The 19,330-nt window shown below is 44.6% G+C and overlaps 1 long non-coding RNA gene across 2 annotated transcripts in view; it reads left to right on the top strand.

Annotated features, from left to right (window-relative positions):
* Positions 1-19,330, top strand: part of LOC147701967 (uncharacterized) — a 440,939-nt gene that overhangs the window by 239,674 nt on the left and 181,935 nt on the right. The gene's annotated exons all lie outside the window — the stretch shown is intronic.

Below are 19,330 nucleotides of genomic sequence, written 5' to 3' on the forward strand. Positions count from 1 at the left end.
TATGCTCTCTGTGTAAATTGTTATTGTGATTGGGTATCCATGATTGGCATATTTGTTTTACCAGTAGGTCCCTAGTAAAGTGCACTGAGTGTGCCAGGGCTGGTAATTAAAATGCTACTAGTGGGCCTGCAGCACTGATTGTGCCACCCACAGGAGTAGCACTGAAAAGAGGTCTCCGGCCTGCCACCACAGTGCCTATGCGCAGTTTAACTGCCATGTCGACCTTACCCGCTGGACACCCCTATTGTAGGTCCAAGGTACCCCCCTGGGCAGGGTGCAGTGCATGTAAAATGTAGGACATGTACTTGTGTGGGTAACATGTCCTGATAGTGAAATACTGCCACTTTTGTTTTTCCCTATTGAAAGGCTATCCTGCCCATATGGCAGAATGGGGAATGCTGTGTAACATGTTTACCTGCATATCTTCCCATAGAAGCGAGATAGAAAATTGGAATCTGGTACCCCTGAACTCAGAATTTAATAAAACATCTTTTAGGAAGGATGGTTTTTAAATTTAGAAAGTGGCTATTTTCTTGTTCAACCTTTCTGTGTGCCTCAGCCTGTTTGTGGATTGACTGTCTGGTTTGAGAGTGACAGGGGCTGGGGTGGCTCCAGGAGTCTGGGTGAGTCAGCACTAGGCTGAATAGACCTATCTGCATTTGGAGTGGTGGGGGGAGTGGCACCTGAGCCTGAATAGGACTGTGCCTGCCTTCCACATTGATGTGGTGCATCTGTTGACACTGGCCCAACCTGACATAGGAAGAAGTTGTGCACTGGCAGAGTGCACCCGGAACTGGTTTGGACCGGATCCAGGACCCCTCACACATAAAGAACAAAGACTTATGGGGTATAAATATCAATGCTGAAACCCCTGACGGTTAGACTACTTTGGAACCAGGAGGGACCTTTGCTGAGGAGAAAAGCTGAAGAGCTGAAGGAGAAGTACTGCCCTTGCTGTGTGTCTGGGGTTGGCCTGCAGGTGCTATTTCTGCCAAAGGAAGGACAAGGGACTTTGCTGTGTGCTGTGTCCCCCTGCTTGTCAGGGACTTTGCTGTGCGCTGTGTCCTGAAAAGATAGTCTCCAAGGGTCTGAGAAGAGCTGGCCTTCTGTTGTGGAAACACAGGGATATAAAAGTTTTCAAGACTACTTTGTGATCAGGAGGAATCCCTGCCAAAGAAGATCATCTGAAGAGATTGAGGAGAAGTACTACCCTTGCTGGGTGTCTGGGGTTGGCCTGCAGTTTTCTGTTTCTACTGAGGAGAGGACTAAAGGACTTTGCTGTGTGCTGTGTCCCCTGCTTGAAGAAGGACTTTGCTGTGTCCATCTGAAGAAAAGTCTCCAAGAGAAGAGCTGGTCTCCTGTTTCTGAAGTCCCAGGCACAAAAGGACTTCAACCCCCAGCTTCCCGGAACTTCCTTGCTGGGAGTTCCAGTCTGCCAGGAGGGCCCGTAATTGTGTGTGTGGCCTTTTTGCTGTGGGGAGCTGGAAGCACTACGCAACGAGAGAGAAGCGTGATGCCGCCGCAGCAGCCGCTGTCACATCATCAAGGAAGCGTGTCGCCACTGTTCGCAGTCGCATCATCGAAGATGCGTGCCGCCACCACAGAGGGTCCCATTGCATCACTGGAGAAGCATTTTGCAGGGCCGTTGCATCACTGAGGAAGTGCACCTCTGCTGAGCGCCGCCGCAGCACCGGAGAAGCGTGTTGCAGTCACCGAGGGTGTCGTCCCATCACCGGGGAAGCGTGTCGCATGGCCTTATAAAGGTCAGAAAACCACTGAGTTCACCGCACGGCCATTGGGCGTGCATGCATCACCTCCACATTGTCGCATCGTAACAAAGACGCCATTTTCTCGCTTCTCACCGGATCGTCCAACACATCGAGGCGCCATCTTGTCACATCGGAACAGGAACACAGGAAGAATCAACGCATCACCTTCTCTGCGACCCTTTTTGTATGTTTTGCGTTACGCATCCCAGGTACTTTGTGAGTAAAGTGTTGCATTTCATCATCTACACGTTTATTTTGGCAACAACCTTTCTAAAGACATTCTACTTAGTTTTTTTATGTTGGATTTTTGTCGTTTTGGTCTTGTTTAGTTTAGATAAAGATATTTTATTTTTTTAAACTGATGTGGTGTCCATTTGTGGTGTTTTCACTGTGTTACTGTGAGTGTTGGTAAAAATACTTTACACATTGCCTATGGAATAAGCCTCTGTTCATGCCAAGCTACTAAGGGGGTGACCAGGGGTTATCTAAAGTGTGTATCCCCTTACCCCAGGGGTCTTCAATCTGTGGGGCGCGACCCCCAGGGGGGTCGTGGAGTCCTGGGAAGGGGGTCGCAGATTCTGCAGAGTGCAGTTCCTGGCATTGGGCTGAGGGTGCTCACGGTGGAGGCCTAATTAACACCGGGGTGTGAAAACATCAACGCCTCATTAACAAGTAAACGGTCTTTTAAAGACCTGTGAAGTACTTGAGTGTGACTGTGTGTGTGTCCCTGAAGCTGTTTCAGCCAGGCTCACATACATGAGCTGGGGGGGCTGGGGGAGTGGCTGTAGTGTAGCCCTTTGAGTTTAATGGATGTTGCGCACCTGGAGCTGTGGGTCCTGTGACACGCCCCCCGCCCCCAGCAGGGAGGCACAGAGACGCCCTCCCATGAGTGGGAAAGAAGAAGGAAGACGACGCAGAGAGATACTGATCCCCCCCCCCTCCCCATGAGAGAGGCACAGAAAAGGTGGGTTGATGAATGATGGGTGGATGGATGGATGAAAGGGTGGATGGATGAATGATGGATGTATGGATGGAAGGATGAAAGGGTGGATGGATGAACGATAGATTGGTGAAGGATAGATGTATGGATGGAAGAATGAAAGGGTGGACGGAAGGATGGATGGATGTAAGGGTGGATGGATGAATGATGGATGGATGTGTAAAAAGATGAGTGTATGAATGAAGGGTGAATGGATGGATGAAAGGGTGGATGGATGAATGATGGATGTATGAATGGAAGGATGAAAGGGTGAATTGATGAAGGATAGATTGGTGAAGGATAGATGTATGGATGGAAGAATGAAAGGGTGGACGGATGAAGGATGGATGGATGAAAGGGTGGATGGATGAATGATGGATGGATGGATATGTAAAAAGATGGGTGGATGAATGATGGTTGAATGGATGGATGGAAGGGTGGATGGATGCATGATGGATGTATGGATGGAAGGATGAAAGGGTGGATGGATGAAGGATGGATGTATGGATGGGAGGATGAAAGGGTGGATGGATGAAAGATGGATGTATGTATGAATGGGAGGATGAAAGGGTGGATGGATGTATGGATGGATAAAAGACTGCATGGATGAATGATGCATGGATGGATGTGTGAAAAGGTGGGGGGATGAATGATGGGTGGATGGATGAAAAGGTGGGTGGATGGATGTATGGATGAAAGGGTGGATGGATGTATGGTTGGGAGGATGGAAGGGTGGATGGATGAAGGATGGATGTATGGATGGGAGGATGAAAGGGTGGATGGATGAAGGATGGATGTTTGTATGGATGGGAGGATGAAAGGGTGGATGGATGAAAGATGTATGTATGTATGAATGGGAGGATGAAAGGGTGGATGGATGGATAAAAGGCTGCATGGATGAATGATGCATGGATGGATGTGTGAAAAGGTGGGCGGATGAATGATGGGTGGATGGATGAAAAGGTGGGTGGATGGATGTATGGATGAAAGGGTGGATGGATGTATGGATGGAGGATGTAAGGGTGGATGGATGAAGGATGGATGTATGGATGGGAGGATAGAAGGGTGGATGGATGAAGGATGGATGTATGGATGGGAGGATGAAAGGGTGGATGGATGAAGGATGGATGGATGGGAGGATGAAAGGGTGGATGGATGTATGAATGGATAAATGGTTGCATGGATGAATGAGGGATGAATGTGTGAAAAGGTGGGTGGATGAACGATGGGTGGATGGAAGGAAGGGTGGATGGGTAAAGGATGGGTGAATGGATGGATGTATGGATGGATGTATGGATGGATGGATGGATGTGTTTAAAGGTGGGTGGATGAATGATGAGTGGATGGATGAATGAAAGGGTGGATGGATGAATGAATGATCGATGTATGGATGAAAGGATGAAAGGGTGGATGGATGAAGGATAGATTGGTGAAGGATAGATGTATGGATGGAAGAATGAAAGGGTGGACAGATGAAGGATGGATGGATGAAAGGGTGGATGGATGAATGATGGATGGATGTGTGAAAAAGTGGGGGAATGAATAATGGGTAGATGGATGGATGAAAGGGTGGGTGGATGGATGGATGAAAGGGTGGATAGGTGAAGGATGGATGTATGGATGGGAGGATGAAAGGGTGGGTGGATGAAGGAGGGGAAGATGAAAGGGTGGATGGATGAATGGATAAAAGGTTGCATGGATGAATGATGGATGGATGTGTGAAAAGGTGGGTGGATGAATGATGGGTGGATGGAAGGAAGGGTGAATGGGTAAAGGATGGATGTATGGATGGAAGGATGAAAGGGTGGATGGATGAAGGATGGATGTATGGATGGAAGGATAAAAGGGTGGATGGATGGATGCGTGAAAGTGTGGGTGGATGAATGATGGAGGGATGTGATGAGATCCAACAGGCGCATTTATGGTAGTTGATGATGAGGAGTACCAGTTTCTAGAAACTTTTGTCGGAAGGAGGTCCTTACGCCTAAAAAGGTTTTACAAGGGGGTCTCGGCATCAAAAAGTTTGAAGACCTCTGCCTTACCCTGACTAGAAGTAAGGGTCCCTATTTGGAAAAAAGGTACCTACTTCTGCCAACTAGAGATGCCCAGTTCTAACCGATGGATAGATAGATGGATAGATGGATAGTGGATGGATGGATGGATGGATGGATGGATGGATGGATGGATGGATGGATGGATATATATATGTATTATGTTTATAGATGTGTGTGTTTATATGCATGCATATAAATATACTGGAAGATAAAGGATCACAAGAAAACAGCTAGCCAGGGCAAAAAATTGGTTCCCATACAAAACGATGAGTTACAAAGTTTTGAAATATCCAAGAAAGTAATGACTCAACCAGGTGGCCTCACCAAAGAACAAAACTATATTTCCACTATAATGTTTGGCTTCCACTTTCATCAGATACTACATTATTGTTTTCTCAGTGGCTGCATAGCTGACACTGCAAAATTATCAAAATGCATCATGCGTGAAGATTCTATTTAGAATGTGAAATCAATGTAGTCCTGAGATTTCTTGAGATATGCAGTAATCAAGTGGTATTGTCAGTTATGGGCGGTCCATCTAGATGCAATGATTTCAAACAGTACCTCCAGAGGTTTTCTCTGGAGTCCAGTAGTTTCTGCAATAAGACATGTTCCACAAGGAAAATCTTCATACCTGATAGCAAATGGTCTACAAGTTGGGCACATGCTGGTCAAGTTTCTAATTAATTATTTCTGATTTGTGGTTGGCCTTGATATTGTTTTTTTACAGCGATGGCATTGAAACACATAAATAATAAATGTTGAGCGACATATAAGATGCTGTCTTGTTCCATAGGCCCTTTTCGTAACAAAATTAGTTACTGATAATGTTTGTAAAAGGTAGTTACATGTGATTCACCTTTTAGAATCACAGCAATGAGCCCCTGCATTTCTTTCAGCTTGCTTGAGTTCAATTCTCACAATAAGAGATTGTAAATTGGGAGGTCTACAGTAAGCAAAGACTGGCGGTTTTAGAAAACCCTTTTGCAATTTTTCATAAGTGGATAATAAGGTAAAGGTTGGGAGCTGATAGGTGATAGTCAACCACAAAGACCACAAATAGGATTCAGTCACTTTTTTTGTCTGCTGTTAATATTTCAAATAAGTGCTTCCTTCGGTAACTGCAAAGACTTGTCAATTTGTTGTGGGGAAAAGCCCTTCCATCTGGACATTGGCCTGGTGGGCTGATGTAATGGGCTCTACCCCAGTCCCAAAGGAAAAAGTAAAGAACCTGGGAGTCTGGCTGGACCCGGCGTTATCTCTAGAACATTAGATAGCACTGTGGTGGGAAAGTACTTAACACTCTAAAACTGCTAAAAAAGATCTTCGTTGTCCTTCTGCTCCGGCCAGAAAAATCATTCTAGGCATCAGTTACCTCTCAGTTGGACTACTGTAATGTATTATATCTAGGAGTTACTAAAGCAAGACTGCAGAAATTACAGAGAGTACAAAATGCTGTTGCTCGCTTAGTATTAAACCTCCAGCCAGGCCTGCCTTAACTAGTTTGCACGGGTTGTCACTCAAAGAGAGAATTCTATTAAAAGCCATCAGTTTTTGCGTCCAAATATTTAATGACAGAGGTCCACGATACGTTACATCTTTAGTTACTTGTCACAAACCTAGCCATAATCTCAGATCCTCAGGAACCAACCAGGCAGTCATCCTGCGGGTAAGGAAAGCTAAATGGGGTTTCCATTCTTTCACCTTCCTAGCTTCGAAGCTTCTAAGGCCTGAAATTCTCGCCATTCCATCTGAGGATGGATCCATTGGAACTGTTGTTCCAAAGGTGGCTAAAAACATGTCTACTCTGACATGTTTTAGCATAGACTTTAACTTAGCTCCTATAATAGTTGGACATATCAGCTGTTATTTTTCCTTCTGGCTTCTCTCTCGCAGCGCTGGGACACACCTTTAGATGCAGCCATGCACTTTATAAATATCATTTATTGTTTTCAAAATATTCCAGTGTCATTTGACCACTTGCTAGACTTTCTTAGACTCTGCCCAAAAATGCAAAATTAATCTGGTCACAGAGTTCCCTCCTTCCTCTTTCTGTTTGGGGATTACAATTTTTGTCTATCCATAGTATGCACCTTTTTGCCCGCTTCTTTCAAGACATTCTTGAATTACCCCCGTTCCCAAACTTCACCAGGGCCTCCATTTCCGTACTATATAGGTCTGCGTTGTGGAACAATTCCGCTTAAGGCATAATTGTTCCCCATATGTGATACTATTGATGAGGCTCAGTGGGTGCTGATATTTGACCTGCAATATCTAATTGACAGCTGCCGATTTTCTATACAGCCTTGTTTGCAATCGATTGTCTTACACATACACTGAAGGGTCTTGAAAGGATACTTGTGTGTCACTGATGTAGTTAGTAAACTGAAGATTTATAGTGCTGTTATTCAATGTTTTAATACAGCTCTCAGATTCTTTCCTGAGACCCCTTCCAGAGAATGTACAGATTGTCTACGCATTTAACCCATAGAACCACTTTTTCCTTCTAGCAGTCCTTGTGATCCGCCCAGGCCACGTGCTTCTCCCCAGCCCACAAATAAATTCAGGTGGCTGTTCGAGGTCCCCTGCCTCTGTCGGATACAACTGCCCTGAGAACAGAAAGATATTGTTGTTCAGACAGAAGAAAATTATTTGTAATATAATCATGTTATGCTCCTGGAATTTCAATGGTTTCTCTTTAATAAAACTTCCACTGCCTGCCTGTTAGTGTGATATACAAGCATAAAGACTTGTTATGTCAAGGATAACAAGTTGGAAATGATCCTCCCACACTATGCCTCTGATACTTCTCATAAAATCAGTGGTATCTTGTGAAGTGAACCTAAATCCTTCACAAAAGGAACATGCATTGGCATAGCCAATAGGTCTCGCCTTTGGGACCTTATAAGTATTTAGTTATGCAGCACACTATCCTTGGTACAACAACATCAACTGTTGCATGGGTAGACACTGGGTAAACACTTAGAAGGTCCCAAAGAGGAGACCTATTGGCTATGCCAATGCTTGGTGTTCGTTTTTGCCCATCTTGCTTTTGGTTGAGTTCAAACTTTAATGTTGAAAAAATAAGGCTAGGTCTCAAAAGATAAGTTCCAGTGTTCTCTCCCTGAAACCATCCACACAAATTAAGTACTGGGCACAAGGCTCTGAAGCAATGACTGGGCAGCTGCCTGGCAAGTTCTGCTATCACCACACTGTCCCTCAACTATGCTCATGATCCCCCGACATCCTATGCTTACCTTTTATATCACTCCTACTGACTGTTCCATTGAGGTCTCCCTTTCTGAAGATGATTAGGAGCTGCCTTGAAAATCCAATCAATGATTGTCAATTGCTGTTTAGAAAATGTACCAAGAAACATTTTTCCCTAAGGCATCATGTGGGAAAGTACACAGAGCCACGATTAATTACATTACGCACTATTTAGATTTCTTCAATTTTCCTAGATATAAGTGTGTGGAAAATAACCTTTAAAACAGATTTAATTAACAGTTCCCAGTGTTCTTGCTCACGGTCCTTACAAAGGTACCATTTCCTTTTTGTTATGACTACTAGGGAAGAGGATGTGGCCGAACGGGCTAGAGCTGTAGATCTCAAGTCTCAGCAATGGCACTTAACATTCTGTGATTGTGAGCAAATCACTTAATCTCCACGTGCCTAACAACAATGAATGTGCCACTGTGTAATGTAACTGGTGCTCTTGTAAAGCCGTCTGATTGAGTCCATTAAGCAGCAAGTTTGCGCTATATAAAAAGCCAATAAAAAAAATTGTTGTAAATGTAAAATAATGGTAACACTTTAGAAAAACTGCTAAATATGCTGCATTATTTAAAATGTCAACATATTGTGCCTTTAATGACGAAAAATTTCTGGTGGAACCAAACCAATGTAACATATTGAGAACCGAAGCCCTCCTGTAGTAATGCCTTGGGGCAATGCACCCCTAAACATCTAACCCTGGCTACGGGCCTGGTCTTGTACACCAAAAAACTTTGAAAAATGTATCTTGGATGGTTGCGTCTTTTTACTCAAAGTACAGGAGATTCGGGTTCAGCTTAATCGCACAGGAGATCAGATTCCACTCTCTGGGGACGAGGCAAGGGAAGGAAGGCTTGCTGTGTGCAGTTTCACTTTCAGAATTTCAGGAAGGCACCTAATAGTGCAGAGACTGGTGATAAGACGTCATCACCCTCGTCACCAACTCCTCCTCTGGAATTATTAAACGGAAGGGACGGAGGTGCATGCGCTGACGCACACGTTCCGGTACAGTAAGCAGGCCAATTGGTATGTGAGCGTTGGCACATCTATCAATCAGAAGACAGGCAGTTCAATTCAGTAAGGAAGCAAGCATGCCAGGCCCCTCGGAGATAAAGAAATATTAATCTGGTGCCACAGAAGCAATATCTTCCCCACCGAGTTCTCAAAACCCTGTGATGGCGTATGTCGGGCTTTGAACATAGGGCCAATCTGTTGGCTTCAGTTCAACTAAGAGCTCAGAACAAACGGGACACAAAGTAGGTAGAAGTATAAAGCCTTCGACCGTGCACGTGAAGATAATTGAATTAAATGCACCTGGTTACTGACATGAGGGAGTGGGAAAATTGTCTTGTTCCTAATAATACAGTGGCAATTTTACACACGAGAAATGACATCATCAGAGAACGGGGATAACAATAATGTGAGCAATAAGGGCTGCAGCTCATACAAGCTCATAATTACGAGCAAAGGATTCTGAAGCGCCAAAAGGCCCTCCTGCATCGGCTGTTGGCACTGGAATTTCCGCAACTTCTTGGATGCGCTCGCTGTATTTTTTTTTTTCTTTGATGGGATCAGGTTGCGAGGGAAACATGACAAAGAAGCTCAAATTGGAGGGTGTTTTTATTTCTTTTCAGTCTTTCGCCTCTGATGGCGTGACAATTGTTATGAATGAGGCAGAGCCGGATTACGATCACAATTAGTCCCGGGGACTCACAAAACAAGCATGCGCGCGCCTCGTGCAGTGGCAAGAAGAGAGGAGGGGGGCCTGCGCTTGTTTCCCTTGTGGGAGTGAGCAGGAACCATTTGTCAAAGCTCGCTCCCACAAGGGAATCGCCAAACGTGCACACGTTGCCATTGAAGGCAATGCAATGCATGCACGTTTTTTGGCTGAAAAGGCTAATCAATTGCTAAAGGTCTCCTTCCTAAGCAGCGCATGCGCGCTGCATATGTGAGACCTAAAAAGGAAGAAGTCTACAAAAATCAGGCATTCTCTAAAAGACTACTCTTCGATGACACAATTAGACATCCCGGGGGGCCTCCCCATTCTTGTAAATCTTGGTTATGTAATAAAAGGTAGGAACAACTGGATGTTTCACCCTTAAAAATTGATACTCATCATAGTCAAGGACCTCCTTGTCCCTCCAAAATTCAATAAAATCATAGCATGCTTAGATACTCCTGCTGTACTCTTCTTTAGTTATCGGCTGATAACATTGGTTGTTTCCTAATTTCCTTAACACTTAATCATGGTATTTGGCCTTGCTTTGTAGCACCACGTTACCCCCTTTATATGAGGGTTTTATGATGAGCAATGTATCGTTTTGAGGACTAACACAGCCTGTCATTGTTCCTTGGTCTTAATATGATTTCTCTTTGTTGTTCATGGCCTTGTAGTAGTTCTTAATTTATCTCGATCTCTTATGACCTTGTGGAAGCAGTCAATGGTGTTGTATGGTATCTGTGGTATGTATCTAAATTTTGCATTGAAATTACTCTTGCATCTACATTGTGCTATTCCTGCTATTTCAGGAAGAAGTAGTACGCTGTCCCCGTTCTCAATTGTAGGTGCAGGAGCCATTTCCTGCAACTCTTTTAGAGTTTGTAGTGCTTCCAGGTTTTTGCATATTAAAATGCCGGTAGGTTCTGACTCTTTCATGCCATCTAATGTTCTCCTTTTAGGGTGTAACAAATAGACCTTTTTAAGCTTCCGTTTTCTTGAATATTGGTAAAGATCTATTTGGGTTTACGTATAGTCTAGCACTGAGGTCGGACAGAAAGTGAGCCCCTTTGCAGCACCTCAATCTTGGTTTTAGTGAGGGTTCTATCAGAGAGATTGACATTGTCAGATGTTCTTGTTTTATTTCCGATATTGCCCTCTCTTGCTCCTGGTGACCAATTATGCAACTGATTGTTTTGTTCCTTTTGGCCCCTCTTCTCATTTTCTCATACTTGATCTGGTGGGGGCATCCATTGAGGGGTTCTTTTCCAAGACTCCTTGATTAATTGATATTCCTGTGAAAATGTACACCACCCCTGGTGCTCGGCCTTGAGATTTCCCTTGTGGTCTCAGCCACAGAGTGATCCCTCTCCACCTCTGACTTAGAAGTATCACTGATACTCACTGTGTTCTTATTGTTGGTTTGTGGTAATACTTTTCTGGGAATGTCTAATTTCTTCGCAAACGTTGGGGCACGGGCGGAATTGAGGTACCTCTGACCTCTCGCAAATTTGTTCTTTTTACATTGTTTTATCCCGTTCTCAAATTTCACCAATCGTGTTTTCAAACAGAGGTTGGACTGCATTTAAGAGAATATTTCTGTGCTGGGGAGAGTGTTTAACATTGTTCAGCATTCCATCCATCGAATGTTCTTTTTGCATTTGTCACCTCAAGTGGGATGTGGATGCCCAGACACAGGTCCCATCCATTAAATGTTCTTTTTAGGTGTCGCTGATCCAGCGCACATCCGCTGTCAGCGAGACATTTAGTAAGCCGCTTTTGGAAGTGCTTCCAAAAACGGCAACCAGCTTACCCTCACGCGCACAAGCAAGTGCATGTTGTGCACAGCACTTTTCTTCATCGCGCACGCCTCAGCACAACTCGCATTTTTTTTTTCAATTCTCAGCCGATGCTTGTATGGTGTGTCCTGGCATATTTTCAGCACGCTGCATGCCTTAAATTCAGCTCACAACATTTATTTAGCATGGGAGCCCAGGCCGGCTTGAGCTGTAGATGTCCAAGTTCACGTTACCGCGCTCGTTTCATTTTGTGTAATAACTCACAATGTTCTTGTTTTTGAGCTATTTCCCTTGTTTACTTCTCCCCCCCCCCCTTTGTGCGGATGCCTGTCGCTGTGTACTTTTCCCTCCATCCCCCACTTGCATTCGCTCATGGTCTTTTTAGTGTTTTATCTGCCCCTGCACTCCCCAGTGTTGACTTGGTGTACCTCTGCCTCCTCAGTGTTGCTTCTGCATCTCCGTCCCTCCCCTTGTTGCTTCAGTCTCCCACCACGGTCCCCCGTATTTCCTTGTTCCGTCTGCCTTTCCCTGTGCTGCTTCCGATACCCTATTGCTTGGCACTCTCATTGCTACTTTAAAAACAAAACGCTTTGCACGTTTTCTTTTTAGTTACTGATTTGTCTCGAATTGGTAACTAAGGAAAAAAAAATAAGATATAAAGGCCAAGTTAATTTGAAGGTGCAGGCATGTGCAGGTGTGCACTCTTGCAAAATGATACACAGCAGTGTATTTTTTTTTTTACCTTAGCGATGCTGTGCAGCATGGCTAAGAGTTATTAATTTTGCCAGTGCTTGTTCATTAGTACCTCCTTTTGGTGGTTAGACTTGAAGATAAAACCATGAAACACCACTGTGGTCTAAAGACAAACCAGCGCTACCTCTTCCTCGCATGGGCACTACAAATGGAGCTATATTAAAGTGTTTGCAAAATACTCTTTTGTTGCTTTCAACATTGAGTGCTTGCCTACCTGCTAAAATCTCTTGAAACCTCACGCCAAACTATTGAAAACTGAGCCACCAGCCTCATGTGGTTTCCGGTACTTCATAGCTGCATACACTGGCCTTTACACCCTGCAATAAAGGGCAAGAAACTCCCCATACAACTAGTCTACTCAGATGCAGGCACTTTCCTCTATTTATTTCACACACCCTTCATCACTTTCACACACTCACCTAATTTGCACTAGTATAACAGAGCTCAAAACAGGTCTCTACGCCTGTCCTTTTTATTAAATGTGTAACATGAGAAGCCTTGCTTTCTCTCTTTTTGCCTCTCCTTGTCATTTTTGCTGGTTTAACTGTCTTGGTGGCCCTTTCGTCAATCAGGTGATATCCTAGATTTTCTGGAATAAAAAATGGCTTATGAGGGTCAGTGTAGACACACCCAAACCCCCAGGCCACAATGGGTGCGTGGAGGGGAATGCTCATTAGGCCTCCCCTTAAATGGATTTAAGAAACAAAAAACATTAAAAAAGAACATTTGTTGTGTTCAGGAGTCTGTTTTCTGAATCACAAATCGCAGCACCTAAGATGGCGGTCCCGGCTATCATTTTAAATGTTGGGTAATCACGAGTCAAAAATCCATCTTGTAATCCTGATGCAAGCTTCAGGTATTGCTTGAATGTGGAAAAAAAAATTCAAAAAAAGAAAGTGCCCAAAGTGCAAGCACCGTGGACAAACCTTTGATAATTGGCAACGGGTCAGGCCATGCTTGAGGATGTTGGCACCCTCTACAGGTGGGTTCAAGGACTAAGCTGTAGGTCAGTCCATTCGACCTGCCCCTTTTGTACTTTGTCGAATGCTGTTTACTGCGGAGGTTGGGCAGCCGTGGTGCGTTGGATGGAGAGCCTGGCCGAGGTAGACCCTGCACACTACCCTCTGCACATAGCTGTTCATTGGAGCCATTATTTTTTTTTAATTAAATCCACAGAAAAAGAATTGAAATAGACAATAGGTCTCGCCTTTGGGACCTTGTGAGTGTTTAGCCATGCAACAGTTGATGTTGTTGCACCGGGGATATTGTGCTGCATAACTAAACACTTATAAGGTCCCAAAAGCGAGACCTATTGGCTATGCCAATGTTTGTTACTTTTAGAAAGCGGACGTATCTCTGAGTTTATAACTGTGTGCTTTGCAGTCTGTCTCCAATACATGTCTGGGCTGGGTGACAGCTACACCTTGTGCATTCCCTCTAGACAGCCACAACACAGGAAGGTGAGGCTCATCTGCATGCATTCTAAGCACTCTTCTACATTTTTCTGCATTCTGATGGGTTTTCCTGGGCAGGGAGGAGTGGGAGGGGCTGATACCGAGGCTTAAATAGGTAGTGTCCTGTCCACACTAAAAGCACTGATTTACCCACCACAGATAGCCTGGCAGACAGGACTGGGTTGAGAAATCTGCATTCTGATGGGTTTTCTTGGGCAGGGAGGAGTGGGAGTGGCTGGCACTTTGGCTTAAATAGGTAGTGTCCTGTCCACACAAACGCCCTTATTTACCCACCACAGATAGCCTGGCAGACAGGACTGGGTTGAAAAAGATCCTTGTGCACTTCAGAGAGCTGCTTTGAAGTCATCTCCTATATCAGAGGCACTTTTGGGTATAAGTACTGGGTCTCTCACCCTCCTAAAATCAGACATTTCTGGATTTTGAACTGAATATTTGTCGGAAATCCTGCTGTGCTGCTTAATGGACTCAAATGGACTTCTTTTCTGGAAGAACTGCTTTTCTGCCTATTGCCCTGGCGCCTACTGTTCCCTGACTCTGCTGGAAGGACTCTCCCTTCCCTTCAAGCTTGCTGGCTTGCCTCCTGTTTTCTGAAGGTTCAGGGGCACAAAAGACTTCCTACAATTCTTCTGGTGCTGCTGGACTCTGCCTTCTATGGTCCTACCCTTGCCTGAGGTGCCCCCTCCAAAGTCTGGGCCTCAGAAGTTGGTTAAGCAGCTGTTTTAATAAAAAAACGATGCATTGCATCGACTGCGTGAGAAATTCCACTGCATCGTCCTTCGACGCAAATGCAGAGGCTGCCCAATGAAAGCAGTTCCGCAGCTTGCGTAGCTCCATAATGACGCATTGTATTCATTTCACCAGAGCTTGCCGATGGCGCAGTAGGCTCTCGATGTCAACTACAGCTCCATCTAAGGTATATCTTCAGCTGGACTTGCCTGGGTCCTGTAGCTGGCCTGCCGTCGATTGCGTTTGGCCTAAATTTTTGATTTGGACCGGTACCACACGGCCTCAAGTAACTTTTTGACTGCTTGGATCTTCTAAGCACTATTTTTGATTTAATCTTTATAAATTCATATCTTGACTTCTATTGACTGGATTTTTGTAGTTTTTGGCTCATTTTGCTCAGATAAATATTTTCTATTTTCTTAAACCTGTGTGGAGTCCATTTGTGGTGCATTCATTGTGTGTGCGTGTCGCACAAATACTTGACTCCTCTATGCCAAGCTACTAGAGGGTGAGCACAAGCTATCTTGTTATGTATCTAGCTTACCTTGACTAGAGTGTGGTTCCTGTCTGTTCTATTGGGCATATCTCAGCCAACAAGGAATCCGATTTCTGAAAGTAATCAAATAACATGTAATGGAAAAAATTCAACATTAAAACAAATTACATTTAATTTTATGTAACATCCCACTCTATACTCCTACAAAAACTGCAACCTGCACCTAACATATAACTAAAATTAATCAGTATCAAATAATTTACAAAATGAATCATAAATTGGTGTGCTGCTAGGCACCTGCTGTGTGTTCCTGCCTTGAGGAGGCTTGTGGCAAGAGCTGTGCATCGCTCACAGAGTCCATGCCCAGCAAAGCCCAGGGGGACAGTCTGCCAGGTGGAATCCTGTTGGGGAGAAGACCACGACTCCCATCTTCCCTAGTGGCTGGCTACCGGTTCCTGCTTCCGCCCCCCATGCTAAAGCGTGTCACAGACCAGCAGCGCGGGACGTGTGCCGGGATGCGCCCGGGCAAAGCCCATGCCAAGGGTTGGCCTGTCCACGCCCGTTAGAGGCTGGGCTGGGCCTGCCCTCTAAGTTCCTCCATCCAACTACCTGGTACTAAAGTCTGGAATAAGAATCTGGCTGGGCTGACACAGATGGCCAAAGGGAGGCCAACCACCAAAGGAGGTGAGTCAACTAACACCCTAGATGCCTTCCTCATAGGAACCTCTGACGCCCTGAACAAGGAGATTCAGACTATGGAACTTGGATTTTCCGTGGGTGATCTAGTAGTGCCTGACTGTATGGCTGATAGCACTAACATTAACCCCCTGATTGTGCCCATGGATGACTTGCCTCCCCTTTTATCACCTAAAGAAAATGTAACTCGTTCCAAACGCCAAAACCCCCAAGTTAATACCAGAGTTCACTCTCCACCTGTTCATGGCGAACCGCCACCAAAAAGGAAAAGAGGAGGACAAAGATTAGCTATGAAACCAATTGACACTAGCACACAAGAGGTTGCAACAGCCCCCATACCCTTTATGGACATATTATTACCAAAAATTGAGCGGTCTTTCACCCGCTTTTTACATCCCCTTTCGGATAGATTAAGTAAAATTGAGGCAATCCTGGAGACCTTGATCTTAAATATAACAAGCACCAATGGTCACAATTGTGCTGGGGCTATGGTGACACCCCTGCCCCCAGAGACTTGAGAAATACCTCCGTATTCGTCAACCATACGGGACAGTGCAAGACCTGATAGTGAGGCCCTCAGCTTAAGAGGTCCTCAATCAGGGACATGAGGGCCGGCAAAGCTGTGAGTCACCTCCAACTTTTAAACCTGCAAGTTACCGTCCCCTCCAACACCAACCTCTGTGCTCATGGAGGACACCTAGCTCACTTTTACCATCTACTCACACGACAGTGACACGCCCCAGAGACCATGATATTGAAGTGGCGAATGGAACAAACAAAACCTGTGACTCTAAATTGGATCTTCCCCCTCCCGCAACCTGCCCCTATGTTATAGTCCTTGAGTCCTTGTGAACGTTCCCAAGCTAGCGGTTACTCAGGTAGAAACCACAGACCAGCTCATCACTAAAACATGTCACTGGACCAGTAAACACGGGGGCAGAAGGGAGCTATTAACATATATTCTAATGGCAAGATGGGTGGCATGGGTAGGGAATGCTAAGAAAACCTTCCAGGGGGACTGTGTGGTCGTGAATTTTAACTCACACCATCTGGTTCACCAACTGCTTGGGCGGTTACCCGATACAACTACTCAACAAACCCAGATGTTTGCATTGCCATTTGGTTTATTCTTTAGAATGGAAGGACTCTATAATAGGGGTAACTATATCTATCCTTATATAGGAAAGACCATCATGATACCCCTTATTGTGCCCAAGGTTGCCCTCTTACTGACCTCCCCATTAATAACCACTGTAGTCATCTAATAGATCTGGACAGGTGTGATTGGCAGGGGGAGGACAGGACCAATATTAATCAACCGTAAATTCCCAGGGACCTGGGACCCAATTTCCCTAAATCTCCTGTGTCAACTTCCAACAATACGGCCACTTCTAGCAAATATGTCAAACTAGTTTCCTGGAATATTGCCGGACTAAGATCCAAAATGTCTAATCCAGATTGGCTAGCAATTATTAATAAATACGACCTGGTTTGTCTCCAGGAAACATGGGAAATAGGTTCAATCCATCTAGATGGCTATAGCTCTTTCTATACTCCAGCTCGCCCTTCTGCTTCTGGACATGCCAATGGAGGCATTCTAACCTTGTTAAAAAAACACCTTAAAATTAGCAGTCTTGTTCTATTTGAACGTCTCTCTCTATTATCATTTCCTTTATTTAAAAGAACTAAGTGGTGATACTATTCTCTTAATTAATTTTTATAATAACCACTTTAATGGGAATATGAAAGAGTTTGTAGATATTTTGGAAAGAGACAAATACTTTCTTTAAGAGCCTTAAGCAGTCCCCAAAAAGCTTGTGGGTATGCAATTTTAATGCACATTGCTGTACTCTCCCATATAAAAAAGCGTGCAGTATGTTTAATGATCTAGGTGACTCAACTCCCCATTTTATACATAATGCCTAGGCTGATGTTTTGAATAGATAATTCTTTTATTAATGATTAGGAAATCATGAACCCTATAGACCCTAGTTCTGGTTTTCCTCAGCACACCTTTGGATCGCCCAGTCAGGGTTCACATCTAGACTATATACTGATTTCTTCATCTCTGTGCGAATCTATCTTTAACACTGCAGCCATGTCATATGGATTCAGTGACCACTGTGCTTTATTTGTTAATCTGGTATGGGGAGAAACTCCTCCGGAGCATCTAAGACACATTAACCCAGAGATAGCAAGGAGAAATGGGATAATCGTAAAATGGGAAATTATAGATAAAGGGAAACTCATTAGAGATGTGGTCGGTAACAGTCTTGATGACATCATGTACTGTTTAGCAGCTACCCCTGACCTAATACCAACAATGACAGCCTTTGAGAGGATAGTATCAGAGGCAAAAAAGTTACTAACTATGGAAAGAAGAACCCCTAATATTTGGGGTCCTAAATGGTTTGACCAGTCCTGCACGAAGGCCCTTTCAAATATACATCAAGCTCTTAGATCTACCCCAAGGGATGCAGCACTAGTCAAGACCTTACGGCACCGTTATTCTGAGGCCAGGAAGCAAATAACTAATACCCTCAAGGAAGATGCCTTGGAGAAACTCCATCAAGCGGCTCTTTGCGGCTCAAGGGGATTTGTGGAGAGTCATCAACGCTCCTTTTCTCAAATCTCCCGAGGATCCGGATATTGCGTGCCATGTGGATGAGGACTTCTGTCTCACACATTTTTCCTCTATTTTTAATTCTCATACAGAGGGGTCGGTCAGCCAGCTATTGTCAAATAAACACTCTATAAATTTGCCACTGTCTTTTAACCTCCAGGAAATTAGATTGGCCCTCTCACAGCCCTCTACCAACAGAGCCCCTGGGCCGGACGGCACCCCAGCAGATTTTTTCCAGGAGCACCCTAACCTGTGGGGGCCGGTGCTCACTAATGTTTTCAATGTGATCGCCAAAGAGGGTCCACCCAAATCATGGAAGACGTCTATTATTGTGCCAATTTATATGAGAGGAGATGAAGCCCGCTCAAAAATCTATCTGCCAATATCGCTGCTAGATAGCACTGCCAAATTGAGGGTCGTGTTCTACTCAATTGACTTGAGGAATAGGCCACTGACCATAACATAATGAGCCCGGTACAATACGGGTTCAAAAAGGGGAGTGGCACTCAAATCAAAGCCACAACCTGACCCTACTAATGGCCACGTACACCAAGGTAAAGCAGGAGAAACTGTACCTGGCTTTCTTGGACCTTTCGGAAGCATTCTACTGCATTAGCCCACCACCACATTTGGGAAATAATGGCAAAAATGGGTATTGACGACGCAATAAATACCTTTATTAGACAGCTTTACTCTTCTGCATCAGCATATGTGCGCTATGGAAATCAGGGTGAGTGCTCCAGGTCATTCCCAATCCTAAGGGAAGTGTGCCAGGGGTGTGTTCTTTCCCCATTCCCTTTTTCCATCTACACGAATGGGGTAGAAACACCCCTATTGAGCTTCACCCTAGACATTCCATTGATTAAGAACATGGGCACCACAATTCTGCTATACGCAGATGATGCTGTCCTGATTGCCCAAACTGGCTGAGCCCTACAACAACTACTGTGTACATATGTAAATAATA

Source organism: Lissotriton vulgaris, chromosome 7, assembly GCF_964263255.1.
Source record: "Lissotriton vulgaris chromosome 7, aLisVul1.2, whole genome shotgun sequence".
NCBI classification, from domain to species: Eukaryota; Metazoa; Chordata; class Amphibia; order Caudata; family Salamandridae; genus Lissotriton; species Lissotriton vulgaris.